The sequence below is a fragment of the Salvia splendens genome, chromosome 3 (assembly GCF_004379255.2).
Source record: "Salvia splendens isolate huo1 chromosome 3, SspV2, whole genome shotgun sequence".
In the NCBI taxonomy this organism is placed as follows: Eukaryota; Viridiplantae; Streptophyta; class Magnoliopsida; order Lamiales; family Lamiaceae; genus Salvia; species Salvia splendens.
Window position 1 is genome coordinate 35,650,677 of NC_056034.1, and position 7,178 is coordinate 35,657,854.

Consider the following 7,178-nt stretch of genomic DNA (forward strand, 5'->3'; position numbering starts at 1 on the left):
TCTTTGATTCAAAAGTCCCAAATTTTTTCTGGCCTGAAGCAATTTCCACTTCTGTCTACCTTTTAAACCGCCTACCAACAAAAATACTTGACTAGAAAAATCCCCTCCAAGTTTTGTCCACCCTAACAAAAGTCCCACATTCACTGTCCCTTGACCCTCGTATATTTGGCTGCTCTGTCTTCGTTCATGTCCCGAAACATGAGCGATCGAAACTGTCCCTATGCGCTGTTAAATGTGTGTTTATCGGGTATGGGTTCAATCAGAAGGGATATCGATGTTATGATCCAAAAACCCGACAAGTTATAACCACGATGAACTGCACCTTTCTCGAAACTGAATTCTTCTATAACGCCCAACTTACCAATCAGGGGGGGGGGAATAAATGATCTTATAACTGATGACATGCTAAGTTGGTTACCTGTGTCCCATAATCATACTCTCACTGAAGGGCCACCCGAGCCAGCTACATCTGTCGGCGAGCCTGTCTTAAACACTACTCAGCCTGTGGAATTAAGTGTCCAGCCAGCATCATTCTCTTCGGTATCTGAGGTAAACAATCTTACTGGGATTCTTGTGACTACTAATATAGACATATTTGATGAAGTCATAGATGGAGACACTGGACGATACATCCTACCTTCGAGGAGTACTCGGGGATAGTGTTGCCCACGGTTCCAAAACCGGCGGTTCCGGTTCGGAACCGGAACCGGACCGTGAGGCTATTTCACGGTTCTAGTTCCGGTTCAAAAACCGGCAGTTCCGGTTCCGGTTCGGAACTGCTGGTTTTCGGACGGTTTACACGGTTCCGGTTCAAAAACCGGCGGTTTCACGGTTCTATGTAATTTGAAATTTGGACTTATACAACAAATTGGAACAAGACAACGGATAATTTAAATTGAAATAAGACGAATAAGGTGAAAATGATATCAATTTTATTGAATTTGAGTTGTAACGGACAACGATACATTACAATTTACAATACATATACAAGTATACAACATACAACAATGTAATATAATTTACAAGTGTCGACGGAACGTAAATAAAAAAACATGAAATGGGGGGATAATGGATGAGTTTGAATTCAAAATCAAAATTTAAAAAAAAATTAAATTTCGGAAAATCAGCGGTTTTGGCAGAAAACCGTCGGAACCGCCGGTTTCACCGCCAAAACTGCCGGTTCGGTCAACAAACCTTCTGCCTCGTGTTCCGCACCAGAACTGAAAAAACACCGGTTTTCGCGGTTAACCGCCGGTTTTGGCTGACAAAACTGGCTGAAAAAGCTGCCCCCGCTGCCGCCTCGGTTTTCTCACCGGAATCGTGAAACCACCGGTTAACCGGCGGTTCCGAACCGTCCAAAACCGGCGGTTCGGTGACGGTTCCGGTTCGAAAATCTTGAACCGGAACCGGACCGCGGTTCCAAATGCGACGGTTCCGGTTCGAAAAAATTGATACGGTTCCGGTTCGGCGGTTAACCGCCGGAACCGGAACCGGTGGGCATCTCTACTCGGGGAGTTCCACCAAAGCGATATTCTCCAGAGAGGGAAACCAGACGACCACGATATGCAATTGGAAATGTGGCAAAAGCTAATTTGACAAAGATGGCAAGAGCATTTGAGGAAGCATTATACGTAGAGGAGGAGATTCCACAGACATTGATGGAGGCCAAAAAAATCAAACACTGGAGGGAGGCAATGATGCTAGAACTGAAAGCTCTAGCAAGGAATCACACATGGGTCAAATGTTTATTGCCAGAGGGAAAGAAACCTGCAGGATGCTGATGGGTCTTCACGATCAAGCGACGGCCTGATGGATCTATTGAAAGACACAAAGCTCATCTTGTTGCAAATGGGATACACTCAAACCTATGGAGTTGACTACTCAGAAACCTTCTCTCCGGTAGCCAAGATGAATACTGTCAGAGTACTGTTATCCGTGGCAGCCAATAAAGATTAGCCCCTACACCAGTTTGATGTAACCAACGCATTTTTGCATGGTGAGTTGAAAAATGAGGTATATATGGAGGCTTCTCCGGGCTTTGAGGATGAATTTGCAGATGAGGAAGTCTGTCTGTTGAAGAGAACGTTATACGGGTTGAAACAATCTCCAAGAGCTTGGTTTGGGAGGTTCACCAAAGTAATGAAGAAATATGACTATCAGCAGAGCAATTCCGACCACACCTTATTTCTGAAGAAGAAGAAGAAGAAGAAGAAGAAGAAGAAGAAGAAGAAGAAGAAGAAGGGGAAAAAATCACTTGTCTTATCATTTATGTTAATAACATGATTATCATCACATGAGATGGTGCAGATGAGATAGAACAGTTAAAAGAGAATCTAGCTAAGGAGTTTGAGATGAAAAATTTGGGAACTCTAAAGTACTTCCTTGGAGTTGAAGTGCTAAGATCAAGAGAAGGAATTTTCATCAATCGAAAGAAATACACGTTGGATCTCCTAGCAGAAACTGGAATGATGGAGTGCAAACCGGCAGACATTCCTATCGCAGTAAATCATGGTCTTCAGATTACAGAAGGAGCCCAACTAGCTGATCGAGAGAGGTATCAAAGGTTAGTAGGGAAGTTGATTTATTTATCACACACTAGACCAGATATAACATATGCTGTCAGTGTGACAAGTCAGTTCATGCATCAGCCACAGTGTGAGCATCTTGAAGCAGCTTTAAGGATAGTTCGATACTTGAAAGGTACGTTTGATCATGGTGTAATGTTCAAGAAAACGACCATTTGGAGATTCATGGCTACACGGATGCTGGTTGGGCTGGGAACCAATGGATAGACGATCCACTTCTGGATATTTTACCTTCGTTGGGGGCAATCTGGTTACATGGAAGAGCACGAAGCAGAAGGTGGTAGCGTTGTCCAGTGCAGTGGCAGAATTTAGAGGAATCGGGAATGGATTGACTGAGGTATTATGGCTCCGAAGATTGATGAATGAATTGAGATTCTTATCGCAGAAAACCTGTCAGATATTCTGTGATAATAAGGCCGCGATCAGTATCTCTGAAAATCCCGTCCAACATGACCGGGCAAAACATGTGAAAGTCGATAGACATTTTATAAAGGAAAAAATTGAAGATGGAATTGTTGAGTTTCCATTTGTTCGATCAGAAAATCAACTGGCAGACATCCTGACAAAGATAGTGGGATCCAAGAATTTTGCAGAAGCTTTGGGCAAGTTAAGTTTCGGAAATCCCATTACTTAACTTGAGGGGGAGTGTTAGAATATACGAACAAATTAGGAGGATATCATGGGATTTATTTCCATATAGAGTGTGTATATTTTTAGGTGTATATTGTGTATTTCTTGCTCACTACTTCATCCCCTCTATAAAGGGTGATCATTGTAAACGTAATTATTCATTTAATACAATTGATACATTTTCCCCAATACAATTCAATACATATAAGTGTTCGAAAGCAAGTTATTTTTGCTCTATAAACAGAATTTTTTTTTGTGGTACAAATTGGCAAAGTAAAAATAATCTTCATTACCAAGTTTTTTTTTTCTCCAGGATCACTCAGTTCCATCCAACTATATTTTCACATCTTTTAGACTTAGCATTTGTAACTCTTGTCTCCTCAAAAACCAATCTTGCTTCCCTCACACTACCATAATTTGCATATAGTATGTTTACTCTCACCTCGGCTGTTCAAGAGAGTTTTTGGATTCAAGGTGTTATTTCTGATTTTGGTCTTGATCAGATTTACACTACCTAACGTTTGCCGTCATTTCAGATTTAAATGGAAAGAGAAAATATAATTTTTATATTCATGTGAGAAAGACATTTTTTCTAAAAATGGAAATGTGACATCTTTTGTGGGACAAACTAAAAAGGAAAGTGTGACATCTATTATTGTGAACGACACATGTTTTATTGTATGATTAGTAAAGTAAGAGAGAAATAGGAAAAAGTAAGAGAGATTGAGGGAAAAGGTAGTGGAATGAGTGATAGTGGATTATGGAATCCACGTTTAGAATGATGTGTAGGGTTAGTATTGGTTGAAAACTTTCCTTTTTGAACTTTATCTATTTTTTATGGACGGACCAAAATGGCAAAACTTATCTATTTTTCGTGGACGGATGGAGTATTATTTTAAAAACTAAGTCTGATTTTTCTTATTATAAAAAGTAATTAAAATTAGTATGTCAAAATAAATTTAGCCACATAACATCCACGTGTGAAGCACGCACGACTACGTTGGGACTCAAAGTCATACGCTCGTGAGACAATAGATGCCTATTATGCGTGCACTTTGTGTAAAGAAGCACACACATTGCAAGTGTCGTTATTATACAAGGAAAAGTGAATTTACCCGTGTCTATAGCAAAAGACTGAATTTTGTGATAAAATGTGAAAGAAAGTCATTAAAAAGTCAATATAGCTATATTAGATTTATAAAAAAAAATATAGTCAAATTAGTTGTGAACGTTAGGATGAAATGAAAAAATAGATAGTATATCCATTTTTGGTTCTAGTTTAGTTTCGATTGGATGGAGGTACCCGACATGTGGGATCTTCAGTTCGTTTGTATTGAAATATTGAAAGATTGTAATATGTTTCTGTATTTTGATTCATCAATAGCTGTGCCTTAATATAGGTCATATTACATCCATGTATGGTAGGGAATAAACTAGTTCTAGACAATGTAATTGTGTATCAATCACCTATTAATTGAGTATCAATCATGCACTAATTACATATTTTCTTGCCTTGTTCTTCTTTAGGTAAGTCTTCGTGACACTCCCCCTCAAGTTGAGCAACGGCATCTCCGATGCTTAACTTGCTCAAGACTTCATTGAACTTCTTAGGGTTTACTGCCTTGGTAAGAATGTCTGCGAGTTGGTCTTCTGATCTGACAAATAGAAATTCTATAATCCCTCCTTCGATCTTTTCTTTGATAAAGTGACGATCCACTTCCACGTGCTTCGTTCTATCATGCTGAATCGGATTCTCGGAGATGCTGATAGCTGCCTTGTTGTCATAGAATAGATGACTTCTTCTCTTGGGAGGAAGACCAATCTCAGTGAGTAAACGCCTTAGCCACATAACCTCTGTTAAACCACTCTTGATTCCTCGGAATTCAGCCTCGGCACTTGATAATGCTACCACCTTCTGTTTTTTGCTTTTCCAAGTGACCAAATTTCTCCAACAAAGGTAAAGTATCCTCCAGTAGATTTTCGGTCTATCGGGTTGCTTGCCCAGTCAGCATCAGTGTATCCATCCACTTCAAGATCATCATTCTTCCTTAGCAAGACTCCATGACCTGCAGTCCCCTTCAAATACTGAACTACCCTCAGTGCTGCATCCATGTAATGTTCTTGAGGTTTGTGCATGAACTGGCTTATGACTCCTACTGCATAGGATATGTCCGGCCTTGTGTGGGCGAGATATATTAGCTTGCCGACCAGATACTGATATTCTTCTCGATTGGCGAGTTTTGCTCCATCTTCAAATCTTAGTCCATGGTTTACCATAAGTGGTATGTCTGTCGGCTTGCAGTCGAGGAGCTCGGTTTCTGCGAGGAGATCCAACACATACTTCTTCTGTCGCAGGAATATCCCTTCTTTGGATCGAAGCACTTCAATCCCTAAGAAGTATTTGAGAGCTCCCAGATCCTTCATCTCGAATTCCTGGAATAAGTTTTTCTTCAAGTCCTCGATTTCTTCTTCATCATCCCCCATTATGATCATATCGTCCACATAGATGATTAGACATGCCATCCGGTCACCTCTTCTTTTTATGAACAAAGTGTGGTCTGATTGGCTTTGAGAGTATCCATACTTGTTCATGGCTTGTGAGAACTCCCAAACCATACTCTAGGGGATTGTTTTAGTCCATAGAGAGTTTTCTTTAACCTGCACACATGTCCTTCTCCGAATTCATCTGAGTATCCTGGAGGAGCTTCCATGTACACTTCTTCATCTTTCTTCAATTCTCCATGTAGGAAGGCATTTGTTACGTCGAACTGGTGCAGCTTCCAATCCTTGCAGGCAGCCACTGAGAGCAAGGTCCTGACTGTAATCATCTTTGCCACTAGAGAGAAGGTTTCCTCATAGTCGATCCCATAGGTTTGAGTGTACCCTTTTGCCACCAACCGTGCCTTGTACCTCTCGATAGATCCGTCTGCCCACCGTTTGATGGTGAACACCCATCGGCACCCTACTGGTTTCTTTCCATCTGGTAGGCTGCATTTTTCCAAGGTATTGTTCTTGAGAAGTGCATCCATCTCCTTTTTCATCGCCTCTCGCTAGTGCTGATGTTTCATCGCTTCCTCAGCTGATCGTGAAAGATCCTCTTCATACAAGGCTATTTCAAAAGCTCGATCCATCTCAGTTAGGTGTCCAATCGAGAGGTTTGTGATAAGTCTTATTCTAGGCCTTGGTTACTGGTCAGTATAATGTGCATAATTAGAATATATCTGCAAAACAGTTGCTAAAGTGTGCAGGGAAAGGGTTCCAGTTAGAAGGAAAGGTATTGGATAACTCAGGTGAAAAGGGCATCAGAATGTTGCTATACTGACCAGTATGCATGCCAAAAAGGCTCGAGATTGAGAAGAAGGATTGCTGGGAAGATCAGCCACAAGTAAGGGCAAAAGGGTCATTTCGCGAAGAGAGTCTACCCTAAAAATCAAGGGCAGGCCTCCATATAAAAGGGAGCCACTTGGAGAGAGAAACAAGAATCGATCATAGGGAATCAACTTTAGGAGCTCTACACTTAGTTAGAATTCTCTCTCGGCAGTTAGTTCCTTCAGCTTTGTCCTTCATATTCTCGTTCCTCGCCACAACCATGGTCACCTGAAGTCCACCAGTTCACCGGAGTTCCGCATTATCTCGTTCCAGCCAGCGTGTTCCGTAGTGTTAGCAGTTTCATCGCCCGGAGTGGCAAACAATCTTTATTTGCTTTGCTAGTTAATCTTTACGTGTTTCCTTACGTTGGACCTGTTGCACTTTCAATTTCTGTTTACTTTTGAAGTATTTCGTTTAGATCCAAACATCTTTTATGCAATGAAGTTGTCTTTGTGCATCGTTTTCTATTTGATTCAGTTTCTTTCAACCTAGATAGTGTAGATCTAGTTGTTACTGTAATTTCCAATTGTTGCGAACATGTTTTCATTTCCGCATTGATAAATCTGAGTTCATGAATTTAGATAGCTGTTAGAT